Genomic DNA, 15,930 nt, shown 5'->3' with positions numbered 1-15,930 from the left:
AAGATATATGAATTGGTAGCACTACGCACAGTCATGGTTCCACTTCCCATCATGCATTTGGCCATGGCTACAGTATCATTTACTGAAAGCTCAACAAATACACTAGATTGCAATATTTAGTCACAATATACTTATTAATTATACTTATATATAATTAAGTCATAAGTCTTTCTATCCGTGGATCCCTCTCACAGAAAGAATGTTAATAATGTAAATGCCATCTTGAGGATTTATTGTCATAATAAACAAATACAGTACTTATGTACTGTATTTTGAATGTATTTATTCGTCCGGGTTTTATTAATTTTTTTGTCTTAATGCATTGCCAAAATGTATATGATCGGGAAAAATTATCGGGAATGATTGGAATTGAATCGGGAGCAAAAAAAAAAGCAATCGGATTGGGAAATATCGGGATCGGCAGATACACAAACGAAAACGATCGGGATCGGATCGGGAGCAAAAAAATATGATCGGAACAACCCTAGTCATAAGCATTCATTAATCCCTGCAGACCCACATTTTTTCTGCTGGGCAAAAAAAAAAATCTTTGCTGATTTTTATTCTACTCAAATACCAAAACAAAGTGCATTTTTTTGGTCGAGGATATTTCGTACTTTTATTGGTTATTTTTAATGTTAATTTTACATTGTTTTTAATGAGAAATATGCACTTAAGTTTTTGCTTAAGTTGCGTTTTGTCTCAGCCATTGTCAAAGAGCCAAAAATAGCAAAGAGGGCATGCTAAACCACATGAAGTTAGTTTCTTCCAATCATTTCCCCGAAATGGGAATAGCAACTAAATTCCGTGTATTTATTGATTTAGAGACGCGAACGCGTCATGTTCTTCAGCAGCATGCTCAGGTCTGAAGGGGTTAATGCTCATGACAGTGTCATATCATATTTATGATGGTCTTACTACAGTCTTATGATCCCGCTGTCAAATATAGTGTTACCTATTAACTAAAATAAATCAAGTAAAAGCCGCACTGGATTATAAACCGCAGGATTCAAAATGAGGGAAACTAGTGGAGGTTTATATTCAGAAAATTACGGTAAATGGAACAATTTGATGCATGAATTTGTTGGCCCTTAACACTCAAAACAAGATGGGAAAAATGTATATGATGATAAATGATTTTCATTTAAGAAAAATAATCTGATTAAGACGTTACAAATTTGCAGTGTGGGGGTTCCACCCCTACCCATTCTCTCGCTTCCACAAATGTCGCATCATTTTGGGTTTTGCTAAATTAAGGTTCTGTGACAAATCCTGGTTCTCATGTGAACCAAATATTTGCTGTGTAGGACTGTTTAACTCACCCATTTCTAGTCCTCTGTATGAGATTGTCTTGCTTTCTCTGTGAAGTATTTAAAGTGCGAGCATACACTTTACTCCTAAAGACTGACAGTGTAAAACAAAGCCCCATCAGGCAAGTTTTGAGGGGGCGCAACATGGAGCGTTGTGCATGACCTCATCAGAGGCAGCAAAACTCAGTGAAAGACCAAAGGGAATAAAAATCAATGCAGGAGGAGAAGGAAGCGCTTGCATTTTGTCATAAAAAGTGAGTCTTGGCCAGACTATCACACTGCTCCTCTAGCAACTCCCCAGATAAATAATTAACACCCTTGTTTCTGACCGTGGTGTACCAGTGTAAAGTATTTTTCTGTTGGGGCATCATTACTGGAGAAGAGGAAGCTTGTTGTAGTCTCTCTCTCTCTTTCCATGTCACTGCTTCACCGTGTTTGTCCCATACGTAACACTCTGAAGGCAAGCATGAAAAGTGAGGCAAAGGGATGATCTATTATTGAGAAGCAGTCAGCAGCCACTATCTGGTAGGATGGTAAAATAAGAAAGCACTGCAGCTCTAGACTTGCACGCATTTTAACAAAACATTCATCTGTGCAAACTTAGAGCAGCTTAAATCATTTATACTAAGGTCATTACAGACCAATTTGACAATATATCTTTAATCACATAGGTAACTTAATTTTTTAAATACCATACATCAGATTATCCCAGCACAAGTTTTACTTCATTCGCATTTTCACACTTCTTGTCTTCCCTTGTGGTTCTTCCTCCCATCTTGTTGCCTCTTGCCATACAACCCCCCTAGCTTTCCTGCCTGCTATCGTGCTTTCTTCCCTCAAGTCTCTGAAGTCTATATTTAGCAGGTGGATCTTCTGGAGGGACCTGTGCTTGTATTGTCTTCCTCTGCTGCCCTCAATGCTGTCAAGATGTAGTTTATTATATATTATATATGATTTACGTAAGGATCTATGGTGTTTGAAGAAATAATGCATTAAAATATTTGGATTTTGCTGACACAAACAGTGAGATTTTTAAACAATAGTGAATAATGTCACCATTTACATGTTAAGATTCAGACAATGCTTACATCTGTTTTTTTTAAAGAATGATTTTAGTTTTTGCCTATCATCTTTAAATTATGAATTGTAGACATAGCCAGGATTTGACTTTTGTGGCAGGGGGCAAAACATGTTGATGACCCCGAAATGCGGTGTCAGCAATAAAATTAACTTCAAGTTATGTGCTCCATCATTAGCTTAGCCAATGCTCGTGAATACAGGTATCCCAGCTATGTGTGTGTGTGGGTGTGCGTGCGTGCGTGTGTGAGCGCGCACATATTTCTGTGGAGAGGTAAACTCCAATTTTTGCGTTCCGTGGAGATATTCAAATCGATGCCAAGTTTTGCAGTCACTCACACGTTTGCGAAATGAATCCTCACCGTCGTGAGTTTGAAAATGGCGGCAGGCAAAACAGGAGACGGCATCCTTTTTGACTGAATATTCCAGCAAGGAATATTTCTAATCATATATTAAAAAGTTTTTTTTTTTTTTTTTTTCCCATCATTTTTTGGGGAATTCTAAATCAGGCTGCTTAGGACAGCTACGTATGCTTTTGGCCAAGGATGTCGACAATTGAATATGGTACGTCCGGTTGTGACTCTGTTGTACAATTTGGGTCTTTAGTGGGACAAACTGAAACCCCGCTCACCATTTTGGTGGTGCTCTCTAGCGTTTCATGGTCCATATCTTCAATCCCTGGTTCTCGCTCAGTAGTTGTTGTCGCTTTTGAAAGCTTATGTTTGAAAAAAATTATGTATATCCATCTTGTTTCTGTCTTCAGCTGGTTTTGGCTAAACAAAGCAAATGACCGTCTCTAAGGTGCTAGTCACATGATCTGTTCAAAAATACAATTTTGACCCATTATTTATTTATTTATTTTTGTTCATTTCATTCCTTTTTGTTGTTTGTTTTATTGCTTTACATCTTTTATAGACAACATTTTACCAGCAGTCTTAGTTTTGAATTCATTTATTGGAAAGTAAATTACATGCAATGACATTTTCAGACACGGGGGGGCTATCACACTCATAAAACCACAGGGCTGGATTGCTCCAATCAGCATCTTGAGTGTTTGCCGGGCAGGGCTGCCTTGGCTTTGTCGTATAGTGGATAGCTCAGGGAGGCAATCGGGCGGACAACCTTTTTACATATTCCAAAAGCTGAAGTTTGCCAACAGTACAATGGACGGTGTAATAAAAAAAAAAAAAAAAACATTTTTTATGTGGTGACATATGACACTTCGCCCTTTTCCCGAAGCTAGGTGTTGGAGGTTGTTGCCGAAGCAATTTCTCCTTCTGCGCCTTCTTTGCGCCAGAGTGAGCCAATTCCTGTGCAAGATCCACCAAGAAGTCCACCAGTTTCTCTTGCCTTCCGTTGCATGCCTCATACAACACGTATGCATTCAGTGCTGCCATGTCAATCATATTGTAGAACACGGCGACTGACCATCTCTGTGTTCCTCCATGTTTGACAAAGCAAAGGGAACCCTGGATTTGCAATTTTTCAAGACGCTAATTCCAGCTATCCAGAGTGAAACCCCCACTTCACACCTAGGCAGCGACTCCACAGCCTCTCACAGACTCTCAGTGTTAAACTCTGCGTATGATTGTAGACACCTATAAAATGTTCATCATTGCCCAGACTAATATTTCAAACCCTAAATATACCTCAAACTATGATCACACATTTCCTTCAATCAATCATTTGTTTAAAAACCTACATTCTGTTTCTTCTTCATCTGTTTTGCTTAGTTCTTCTATTCTTTTCCCACTGGGTTTGGTAAAAGACAGGCACAGTTTTCCAGCCATAAATTTTCAACACTGCCTATTGTATTCAAGATTGCAGGGTGCTGGAGCCTCTCCCAGCTGATATCGGACAAAAGAAAGACCATACTGAACTAGTCGCCATTCAGTCGCAGGGAAACCATGAAAGCTCACATTCACAGCCACTCAGTAGGAACTGAATTCACTCTGCCTGCACTGAAGTCGAACAAATTCACGGCAGCAAAGGTGATAGGTGCATTATTTCTTTTAAATGAACTACCATCCAGGTGAGTGTTCTTCCTGCAGACATTAACACACACACACACACACACACACGCACACGCACACGCGCACACGCACACGCACACGCACACGCACACGCACACGCACACGCACACACACACACACACACACACACACACACCAAGCAGACGGCATCCTTACAGCTTTATATTGTACAATTGCCAATCATATTTGCGCTACCACAAGTTATCTCATGCTTTCTTCCTCACTTTCTACTTTATGTGGTATACAATAGGGGCTGTATTAACAAGTTGATTTGTTGATTTTACTACACCCAATGACGTTTAGATTTAGATAACAACTACTTGCTATTTATGTGTTTTGCTTTGTTTATGGGGTGACAGATCCAGTAAGCTGAATGATACTACTCCATCACCTTTTATCATATCTTTTATGTCTTAATGTTTCACTTTCATAATTTGTTAGAGCTCGTAGAGTAGTAGAAAGACTAATTTGTGCAGGATTTTGAATTACGTTGAACAACCTGCACTTTCAAAATTGAAGGCGAGCAGGGAATAATTCTACCCCACACAAAGAGGTCAATGACTATTTTAATTCCTACCTCACAGAACCTGCGACTGTGGTGAGGCAAGAATGAGAACCAATTTTCCCAAACTGTTACCCGTCTGTCTCAACAACAAGCACTCTAAGCAATAGATTTTTGGCTGTAATCACCCAACAGCGAGCAAGCTTTAACTCAGTGAATGCTTTTGTGTTCCATCGATTATGTTATGTAAAGGTTGGGTCATTGCCGTACTGCTTGTAAATGTTGTTACATTCTATATACATTTAGTGTATGGGGAAAAAAAACTCAAGGCTTGTTGAAGCAGGTAGCCAGTCAGCAGAAGGGAAAATACCAATTTTATATTCTATTGGTACAGGGGCGGACTGGGACTAAAAAGCAGCCCTGGACTTTGACTCAGCCCAGCCCACAAGAATCTCTGTACGAAGAGAAACACAGACCCTCTAGGGCAGGGGTCAGGAACCTATGGCTCGCGAGCCAGATATGGCTCTTTTGACGGCTGCATCTGGCTCGCAGACAAATCTTCAAAAAAAAAAAAAAAAAAAAAAGTTTCATTATGTAATGAGAGGGCGCTAGAACCTCGGGGAAAACGGGCGGGCGTAAGGGCCACAGGGGAAGCGTTAAAATTAGAAACCAGTAAGGGGCGCTCACATTTTTTCCTTTGCAAAGCCAGTGAGCAGGCGACATTCGGGACAGGTGCGGCAATGGAGAACGCAAAAGTCTGATGATGCGTCTGGCAATTGGTTTAAATAATAGATATGCATCCGTAGCGTGGTGCAGACAGAGATGAAATGCTTCAGTCTGTTGCTACACATTTAATTTTGTTTTATTTCCATTTTTCTTGTACAGCTGAAACAAGATAAAAACAACAACGTCCGTCTCGCATTGCTGCACACAGACGGCTCATTTCTTATTCGCTCTAAAATGCTAATTCTAATATAATTATATTAATAAACACATTTTTTTTGTGTCATTTAACTTCTGCATTTTAGACACTAGTAGCATTCACTCGTCGTCCACGCGCCATTACGAACACATCTGCAGTCATACATAAACATACTTAAAGATAAACATATTTCTCAACTATATTAACACACGATACATATATCAACCATCCAAAAATAAAGCAATCCGCTAATATACACAGTCAAATTATACTCTTTTTCTCACTTGAAACAAGAAAAAAAAAAAAAAACTTTTAACAACGTCCATCTCGCATTGCTGCACAGACGACTCTTTTCTTATTCACTCTCAAATGCGGACTGTTATTGCCCATGCACGCCAAGAAGCCAACACTGCCCCCTACTGGTTTAAAACCGTAAGTACAACAGTCTTTTTAAACTGAAACTTGTGTATTTTGCAAAAACACAACGAAATAAGATTAAACATTTTAAACATAGGTTGAAACTTTCTGTGGACACAACAAAATATTAAAATAACTATTGTAATATTATCTAATTATTATTTAAAAAGAATTCAGAGACTTATTGTACTTACAAAGTGTTGAAATTACATAAAATGCACATATTACTTGTATTTTTAGTTTTAAACATATTGTATGGCTCTCACAGAATTACTCTTAAAAATATGTGGTGTTCATGGCTCTCCCGGCCATAAAGGTTCCCGACCCCTGCTCTAGGGGGTTCCAGGGGCATGCTCCCCGGGGAGAATTATTATTATTATTATTTTTTGCATTTTATTGTAAAATGCATCAATTTCGTGCTCTTTGAGAGAAAAATGATGCGGCTATGAAGAACTACACATTGCATTATTATACATTTTAACTTGAATACTCACTGAGAAATTAACAATTTCAATTTCAATGAAAATACAATAAACATTTCAAGACAAATCCTGTATACATAACCTTCATTGGAAAGTATTAACCAGAAAAAAAAAAACATATAAATGATTAAAAATACATATCATATTAATTTAACTACCTAAACTTTAAAGTAAAACCAATCATTTTATTAATATTTTGTTATGTTTCTTCTGAATTAATAATGCTGCTACGTGTGCATATGTTGTTTTACAGCTTAAAATATTTAAGCTAGTTGGACTAGCGTAGTGTAACTTGACACGATTGCAAACGGGGACATGGACTAGCTGGCACTAACCCTTTAATTTCCATTCATTTCATCTAAAATGTAGCTACCTGGTGGATAACAATTGCCAATATACCTAGCAAGTAACCCTCTTCATCCCTATTTACTTGCCCTGCGCTTGTCTAGGGAACTTACACCACCTCATCATTACCTTCTGTCTCGTCTGTTGTCTCTCCCTGCACTGGCTGCACATGAGAGCGGCTGCCGCTCCCACTCTCACCATCGCTGGGGGCTGGGCTGTTGCTAGCCGGCGTGGCCGATGCAGCGAGACTGCTGCTTGCGAACATGTGTCAACTTGGGACATTTCGATGCTTCGCTCTCGAGTTTCCTCAGTTTTTTCTCTCTATCCTTCTCCGTGCAACCCTTCTCTTTTCTTTTTTTGCCACCACCATCCATATTGTTCATCCACGCTTGTCGCTATTTTGCTTCCACAAGGAGTAAGGCTTTTCTGTGCTTTCTTCGTTCTTCTCCTATCAGATTGGCGGTTAACAGCCAGGCGCATTGCTGCCACCTGTCAGATTGGATGCGAACTGTAAATAATCATAGAGGATAGGGGGGATAAAAACAGTGATGTACTGTATGTATGGCGGCCGCCGGCCGTCTCGATCACCGGCCGTTCTGTGATCCTCCGGAAGCTACAGACTACCAGTCCGCCCCTGTATGGATATGATTTAACATCCCTATGCTACCCTTTTATATCTATGAAAGCTCTTTGTTTGAACTGCATGTTATAAATTTATATTATTTTTACCAAGAAAAGTACAGCATTCTAATCTGATATATTGCTGTAATTATGTTGAAACGATAGGATTACAAAATTCATTTTTTTATTTTGCAATCTGCTCTCGGTGTAACCCACCTGCTGCTTCTAGTCAGCTGGAATAGGCTCCAGCACCCCTATGATGATTAATGAATAAATGTGCTAAGATATATCAAAATATTTTTGGAAATCAGCATGTTTGTTTTTTGCTTTAGTCATGCTCTACAAAAGAACTTGTGAGGATTTTCTTCTATTATATGGTGTCCACGGGTCGCGTTAACCGAATATTTTCCGTCGTTGACCGGTTTTTTAAAACAGTGACGGAAAAAAATGAAGTCCATCTGTCATTTTGACAGGTTGCAATTCACACCTCAGACCACAGGGCGGCGAGTGAGCATATTAATTAGCTATTGTCTCTCTTGATGCATGACGTCGTTGGCCTTACTCGGAAAAATGTCAAGGCAACTGAGTGTCCGAAGTTTCTTCAAAAAGCCCCAAAACGACGATGGTGTTGATAAAAGAGGTGAAAAAAGAGGGACTGATGCAGTGGAGGATGAAGGACAGCCTCTGCAGCAATCCCACTTGAGACATTTGATTATGCACAAGCGGGCACGCAATGGCGTACCGCACGCAGGCTATTTTTAGACCGTGATGTAGAAACTTGTAGAAACTTGTAGAAACGACTTTAGACATTACGACACGTGAAGGATGTTTTCTTCATACGTTTCCGGAACCAAAAACTAGGGAGGAAAAAATGTGAAGACCGAATCAACTTGCGCAGATTTTAACATCAGCTCGGCGAATCCATTCACGTTTCATATGCAGTAAACATTATGTTGGGTTGGCATGGTCTTTCAGAGGACAAAGAGGTAAGCCATTTTTATATTTTTAACTTATTTTTTTAGCGTAACGTTGTGCCGTACTGCTTCTGTCTGACAATGAATGACCTGAAAAGAATTACAATGGTATTTGACTGCCACTGTTACAGTTTCTGTTATATATATAAAAAAACAACTTTAGTAAGGGGGAAGTGTAAATAAATTATAGGATTAAGATATGTTATCAATGAAAAAATTGCAAGTGTTCGTTGGCTGTCACTGAGTAGCATTTGCGATCGCTACACAAAGCTAACTAACTTACCCCCAAGAACGGTAAGAGACGTAGGACAACCAGAGGATATATAAGTGTCAGGGTAACGCGGGAAAGCAGGTGGTGTGGACCCAAATGCAGGGAAACAAAAGCAGCAAAGCAGGTGGCAGAGAACTAAAAAAAAATGGTTTTAATTATAACTAACAAAAGCACAAAGTACAAACAAAAAGACTAGGGATCAAAAGGCAAGGTTCAAACCAAAACTTACTTAAACAGAGGTACTGGTACACGAGGGCGCGGACAGGGCTTGAAATTGACGTTGGCATAGACATAGACATTGACGTAGACAATGACGCAACAAGGAGTAACAAGAAACTGGGTCATTATATACACACGCAGACAAGGGGTAACGAGACGAGGAACAGCTGGGTAACACAGGTGGATGCAGATTGCAGGATACACTGGGAGAACACACACAGGTGAGAGCAATGGGCAATCACAGGGACAAGTCACACTAGGAGAAACCAACACAAAACCTAACATAAGAAAGACAGGGCTGATGGTAAAGGATAGCTTGTTGAAACAGGAGAATGTCATTGTCAGTCGCGTCGATAAAAAAGCTAAAGCTATGCTTAGGTCGGCTCGTAGCCTACCTACTAGGGCCACAGTCAGCTGTTTTTGTCACTGCGGAGAAAAAGTTACATATTCATCTGCTTGATGTGTGATGGCACGGTGTGGATTCTCTGTTAAGCTTGTTCGGACAGAATATTAATTAAAAATGAATGAAAACTAAATACTAGTGAATATGTCATTATTATCATTTTAAAAATTTAAGTGACGGGTAAAAATAGATTATGACCAGATTTTTATGACCCTGTCAGTCAAAATGACAGACAACGAAAAAGTCTAGCGCAACCTCTGATGGTGTCTTTGTCCTCCTTTCCATGTTCTATGATGCATAGAAAAAAACAATCACGTCTGTGGTTTGACTTGTACAGTCCTTGGCCTTGTTAATATTTCAAATGGTTGCAAGCCAGAGCAGAATCCTCAAAAGAAAGTCTTCACCTCATTCAACCCACTGCTCTCAATATCCATTTTTAGCAGGAGTGAGGCATTGCGCCTGGTGGGGGATACACCGTCATTCCCCTTTGTCTGTATACTGTATTTGCATGTATCCAGATTAAAGATCTGGATGTCAGTATGCATGGAAAAGCTTTATGAATATTATATGATGAACAGTTTCTTGTTCTTTATTATAGTACTTAACCTGACCCTTTCAAAATACAGCCCACGTCTTATCGTGCACCACAATTCACAGTTTATCAAAAATTTCTCCACTGTGTCGCAACATTTTTTAAAATTCAGTATTGCTATGGTGACGCAACACCCCACCACCTCAAAAACAAAAAGCTTGGTATAAAACTGAGATGATTGAAAAATTATTAGGATGTTGTAAAATTAGTCACATTCTTTAAGACCCGCTTACACACAAAGAAAAAGACAGTACTTGCCTTCCCTGGGAAGTGCGGAAAGACAGGTTTGTTTACTGTGTCTAAAAATGTCTGAAGCAAACCTTGGAGCTGCAGGTAAACTGCACCACAGCCGATTACCCCCGGGCTAGCGATTTAAGCGAATGCTTTCACCAGTCGTTTAAAGCAGTATGCGGGCTACTCTCTCAGATGGTAACAGATCTGACTGTTTCCTGTAGATGTTGCTCAGTTTGCAATAACCTCTGAAAGAGGAACTTGATGGCATTTTTGAGAGTGAGGACTCCATGAATAAAGGCGTGATTGAACCCAACCCTGTGTCTTAATTTTATCCCCCCACAATGTCACGGTATGGATCTTTTTGTTATCATTATCTAAATTTAGCCATCTTGTGAGATGCAGTTTAGCTCATGTCACACACCTCTAGACAACAGTAAGCTGAAAACGCACAAACAAGTAGGGGAACACCATCACATATACAGTAGTATGAAAAAGGATCCGAACTTTTTGGAAGAAGTAAGTGAACCATCACATTTAATATTTTGTCTTTCCCTTTCCCAGCTTTATACAAATCAACAATGCTTTATCGCAGGTCTTTAGACAGCTCTTTTGACCGAGCCATGATGCACATTAGATTACATTATTGCTTCACATCAAGACAACTCTTACCAGGTGTGTGTTTTATAGTGGGCAGGGCAGCTTTAAACCACTCATCAGTGATTGGGCACACACCGGACTTAAATTGTTTGGTAAAAATTGGTTTCAATTGCTCTTTAAGTCGCCTTAGATAGAGGGTTCACTAACTTATTTTCCCGTCTTCTGTCATTGTTTGCATGCTATCCTCATTAAAATATGAAAACCTATACATTTTTGGGTGGTTTTCGTTAAAGCAGACAGTTTTTTCATCTGTTTGATTTTGACAAAGATCAGATCACATTTGATGGGGATTTTATGCAGAAATGTGAGAAATCCCAAAAGGTTCAGATATACTTTTTCGTACCACTGTAGGTAGGTGCCCACAGTCACCACCAACAACTCTTTCGAAGCTAACTAACCCCTGTGTTCAATCTACTTTACACTGCCCACTTGGGCATAAATGGCTATAACGAATAACATTGAACGAGTGCATGAGCTTGCCTTCATCTGGTAATGAGAGTTTATCTTTTGTTACTAGTGAGCAGGGGCGCAGGAAGTCACTCACAGCAGAGGGTGCTGAGGATCTTTTTTCGTGTTTCCCATCTAAAAACAGTTGTTTCAGTCCAAATTTGTCATGCTCGCGCATTTTCTCCATACAAGGCATGGACAATGGAAGTACACACGCATGCTGCATAGTTGACGTACTACTACTAAGCTACAACAAAGACAGTGTTCTATTTCACCTACAGTGTGTTGGAGTTTTTGTATTGGAAAGAAAAGCACCCGTGTATTAATGCAAATCAGTGCAGCTTGACGGCACAGTGCAATTTGAACTAATTTGAAAATGAAATATCCAATAAGCCTCAGTTTAACACCCTATTTTCACAACAGTAAAATAAATTGCACACGAATATCCAACAGCGTTCTGCATGGTGGCAGCTGAACCGGAACGACAAACAATAATATGGCTACAATGCAAGCATGATCTATCTATCTGAAGACACCAAAGGTAGAGATAGAACTATGTGTTCTGCTCCGTCCCTCCTTCCTGAGCCCTGCCTCAAGTGAGGGGAGTTTGCCTAATTTCAGATCAGATGTCAGACGAGTGACGCGGCCATACTTGAGCGCGATAAGCATCGGCCAGCCTTAAAAGCCCAGCAGACGCACCACCGCGTTACCCGATCAACTTGTCTGGTTTCTCAGTCAGTTGTTTCTTGCATAACTGGTGTTTTTTACTATTTAGTTACACAAATATGATCTATAAAATATGCAAAACTTTATTGTTGATGAAAACACACCACAAGTTTGATGTATTATTTTTTAAAAATACGTCCTCCATTTTGACCCGATGGAAGTGGTAGTATACTTGTATACCATATTAAAGTTATTGAAAACTTTTTCTGTGATCTGTAAATGTGGGTGTTGATGGACATCTATCTTAATGTGTCAAACAATTAATGTGGCATGCACCAAACTTGTTGCTCTTAGGTTTTATTTGCTACTTTATGTCAGGACCATGAAAAGATCTGCATGGTTTTTTGAGGTGAGCTCAGCAATCTGTCTCATCAATCTGCTTAGATAGTGGGGGTTAGAATACACCAATAATACACCAGAGTCTGTATAAGTCAGTGAATTATTCTTTATGCTATCTTTCAATAATGAGGGCACTGGAGACCTCAATGGCATAATATGGTTCAAAGGCCACACATAAAATGAAATATGCATTAAAGCCATTCCTTTAAACCACCGTTAGGAAATTCCTATAATACCTATCTATTTCTTAGATTCTCCCCACTTCCCGTTTTTAACAAGAGGGTCAGGTGATAAAATATAAATGGCAAATTTCTGAATTCAAAGAAAGTAGTGTGTAGCATGGTAGGCAGCATGTCAGGTTAACTGGATTTTTCATCGCAACTCTTCAGGTACACATGAATGACACTACCGACATGATTGATGATGTCATTTTATCATGATTTATTGTGATATCGTGAGCCCCCCCCCCCCCCCCCCCCCCCCCAAAATCCTCATATTTTCCAGCTGCCAGTGTTCTGTCAATTTGAGCTCCCCATCAATTTGTGCTCCGATGCGCTTCTGAGCATGGCCACCACGGCTCCCAAGGGTTATCACAGGTCAAATGTCCATCGATAGAATGTATGGCGGAAAACACAGACAAGGCTGAAAAAGAGTTTCTACTCTTGCACTCCTCTTTAAAAGAAACTGCTGTATTTTAAGCCAAAACAACTGTTGTGTTTGATAGAACTATATCTCTATATGCTGCCATAGCAGATTCATGGCGCATTAAGCCCCCAAACTATTTTTAATCTGCCCGTTTTACCCTAAAAACCCCCGTTTACAGACGTCGCGCAACCGTTTTTGTTTTAACCAAGCCATGAAAACAAGGTAAGTAATTATATTTATTATTCAAAATGTCTGTCATTTTTAGCTTAGAATCATTAATTGATGTCTAATATTTTGTTTAAAAAAAAAACGACTTTAAAAAATTATTCACTCGCATGTTTTAAACTTTTAAACAAATAACGTCACAATGAAAAAAAGGGCGTCTGTAAAAAAGTCACGGATAGCTACTTCATAGCTATCGCCAAATTGTATTTTTTTGTTACTGTTGCATTTTCCTCTATATGTTAGATGATAAATATTCAATCCAAACAAAGAAAAATTGGGAAAAAAAAAAAATTGGAAAAAAAACGTTTAAAAGGGTAAATATATGAAAAAGAACATCTCGACCACTCCTTGCTGTCTGTGATTTCTGCATTGCGACCCTTGTTATATTACCATGTTTCACCCATAAAATCCCCCAAAAAATCCAGCTGTGGCCATTCACAGATGTGTCTTGACACTCATTGATACATGCGACATAGGGTTTTTGGATTGAAACAAGATAAGTACGCAATATCTTGTCAAAGTCATGACATCTGTAATTCTGCTCTCACCTCCAGATAGGGTTTTGCTGTTTAAAAAACATTGAAAAAAAAAAAAAATAAAAATAAAAAAAAATGCCCTCCTGTCCAAAAATTTTCTTCCCCCAGAAAATTGGGATTTTAAGCTTTCCAATGATGTATCACACATGCATACGGGACAATTTTAAATTTGGCCAAATTGGGGGTCTCAGAGCGGAACTTCAAGTCACCTGAGTGTTTTCCGCCATATACTGAATATTATTGATTTTTAAATCAATGGCAATATGTTATGTGCTTCTAATACATCAATGGCAATATGTTATGTATTTCTAATAATATATTTTACTACATGAAAACGATTGTGGCTTATTAGGGGCCTACAAGTCTTTATACTCGTGGATCCCTTTAAGCAACAAATTGTAGAAGCATGTAGGTGAATATGTCTCACAACACAATGCGTCAGGACCTCCCCGCACCTCAAGATGTAGGCCACGATGGTCCACGTTTCTCCTCGACGTGGCTGTCGTGCCAAAATTGGGCTGAAATCAGCACCAGAGGAGAGAGATTTTTATTTTTAAATCAGCAAACACCTGTCATCTGGAACAGACTTTACATTTATATGGTTGAGTGCATTTCTTGACATCTCTTAATTTAATTTAACATTGTGGTGATTAAACATTGTTCATAAGTTAACATCAAGCGTTTGAGTGCTTGCCGTCAAAGCACAGATTAGTTGTTCAAGCTCTAATGAACCAAAATTGGATCTTGTCGTGTTGCTCATTAAACAACATAACAAAAAAGGGCATTGATTCTCAAAGCTAAGGATCATTCAAAGTTCAAGTTTAGGCATCATTTGCAATACTCTAGCACACATTCAGTGCACAGTTCACGAAAAGTCCTTTTTGTAAACAAAGAGAGCAGTTACAATGAAGTTTACTCTACTGTCGTCAAGACTATATTTTGGGCTCTCAACAAAACCTTTGTCACCACCATTCTCTTATCAAAATGAATTTTTTGAGCAGACAAAGCAGTAACATTTTTTATTCAGTTCACAGAAACCTCTGTTGTTGTAACATCATCATAAAAGAATGATGATGAACTTGGGCCAGTTATATTTTATTCACTTTTGCATTCTCATATTTATTTCAGTTTGATGTTACTGTATATTGCCACTCCGTACAAATTCTGTTTGATCGTATCACTTTTTCGTAAACTTGCTGTGAAAAGAAAACAGAAGAATGCAGCGCAACTCAGCAAATCTAAAACATGCTCATGAAACCATATTGAAATATGTTTTTTTCCGCACTTATTATACGAAGTTAGCATTTTGGTAACCAGGCTACAAACTCCCATCCCAGTCAGCCCCAGAATCTAATATCAAAGTCAAGGAAACCTCTTTGATTTAGCAGACAACAGAGTTGTTAATGATGTTCCCCCCTCTTGCAGACCGTGTTTGCTGGTCTTGTTTAGATGCCCGTGTTCAGCATTCAAATGATCTGCCAGTCAATCAACAATTATGAATTTGGGAGTGAATTGATGGATGATTGATTAATTTTTTCTGTCGACGATTGCCTATAGTACTGCATATCAAATTTTAAAGAAGTATCATGTCATCTAAATGCAACAAAGGTCCTTATGTAGCCTGAGAGAAAACTTCTGTGAATACTTTGCATTTCTGAAGGGGATTATGAGGGACTTTGGAACAACACACACAATATGCTCATTTTTGCATATATACACACACGCATCCTTGCACTTGCACTTTTTGAGTGTAGAAGAAGCTCATTAATATCAAAGAGCTATTTCTCTTAATTAATCTGTCGCTCCAGCTCTATTCTGCCTTCACACACAACCGAAAGCTAATTAGTCTGAAGAAGTTATTTTTAAGCCAACTGTGTCCATAACCTTATATCACTGCATTTATTGCTGGGGCATCCCATGTTTAACTGTTTATCGACACTACTGCATTTTTAC

This window comes from Corythoichthys intestinalis, chromosome 7 (assembly GCF_030265065.1).
Source record: "Corythoichthys intestinalis isolate RoL2023-P3 chromosome 7, ASM3026506v1, whole genome shotgun sequence".
Taxonomy (NCBI): Eukaryota; Metazoa; Chordata; class Actinopteri; order Syngnathiformes; family Syngnathidae; genus Corythoichthys; species Corythoichthys intestinalis.
Note: the sequence above shows the minus strand (reverse complement) of the source record.